The sequence below is a fragment of the Myotis davidii genome, unplaced genomic scaffold (assembly GCF_000327345.1).
Source record: "Myotis davidii unplaced genomic scaffold, ASM32734v1 scaffold916, whole genome shotgun sequence".
NCBI lineage: Eukaryota > Metazoa > Chordata > Mammalia > Chiroptera > Vespertilionidae > Myotis > Myotis davidii.
This window is the reverse complement of record NW_006288013.1, coordinates 639,906-641,328: the sequence shown is the minus strand read 5'-3', so window position 1 is coordinate 641,328 and position 1,423 is coordinate 639,906.

Sequence of the window (1,423 nt, the reverse complement as noted above, 5' to 3'; positions counted from 1 at the left end):
GTTTTTTCATTGTTTTTATTGTAGTTGACTTCTAGTTTTATGCCCTTGTGATCTGAGAAGATGCTTGTAATGATTTCTATCCTTTTTTAAAAATATATATTTTATTGATTTTTTACAGAGAAGAAGGGAGATTGATAAAGAGTTAGAAACATCAATGAGAGAGAAACATCAATCAGCTGCCTCCTGCACACCCCCGACTTGGGATGTGCCCACAACCAAGGTACATGCTCTTGACCAGAATCGAACCTGGGACCCTTGAGTCCGCAGGCCAACTCTCTACCCACTGAGCCAAACCGGTCAGGGAATTAAATACATTTTTGTTTTTAATGTTCTCATCTATAGTTTCTGCATCTTTAAAATGGGAATAATATAGCTTAAAACATAGGTTTATTGAATTATAAAACCAAATAATCTATGTATCATTCTTAGCACACATAGCAATTTCCTCATAGAAAAATAAAGAAAACAAGTGAATATTAGTAATGATAGTTGATGTATATGGTCACCCAACCTAATTATAAAGATATGTGGTAGCCGAAACCGGTTTGGCTCAGTGGATAGAGCGTCGGCCTGCGGACTGAAAGGTCCCAGGTTCGATTCCGGTCAAGGGCATGTACCTGGGTTGCGGGCACATCTCCAGTGGGAGATGTGCAGGAGGCGGCTGATCGATGTTTCTCTCTCATCGATGTTTCTAACTCGCTGTCTCTCTCCCTTCCTCTCTGTGCAAAATCAGTAAAATATATTTAAAAAAAAAAAAAAAAGATATGTGGTAAAATGAGAGCTGACAGACTTACTGAGACCTTAAAATGCATCATTAACTTATTCATTCATTTACCAACATTTACTGAGCATGCTAACAATACTATGTGCTGGTAATACAGAGATAAACAGGACTGTTTTTTTCCACCCTTGTTACCATCACATTAGTTGGCACCTCTATCATCTCACCTTGGCAATGGTAACACCCTTAGAACTTGTCTCCCTGCCAATCCCACACCCTATCTGTCCTCCACACAATGGTCACATAAAAATATGAATCAGATCATGTCCCTCCCTTGTTTAAAATCCCTTGATGACTTCCTCAATGCTCTTGGAATGCTAATGCCCTGTGTGAGTTGGTCCTTGCCCAACCCCTTTCTTATCTTGAGACACTCTTCAACTTCTTTGTGGAACTACTGCCACAGTGATCTTGTGTTGGGTCCTACAATCACCAGGTTCTCACTTCACTGGTCATTCCTATGTCTGAACACTTATTTTCCCCAGTCCATTCATTTCCAGATCTTCCCACATAGTCAGGAACCCTGTCACAGTGTTACAGTATTTATTACTTTTTCCAGTGGATTTCTTTACATTTACTGATGAATGTAATTCCCCCTCTAAAATAATAACTCTTATTATGGCAGGGACACTGACTTGTGTTGAC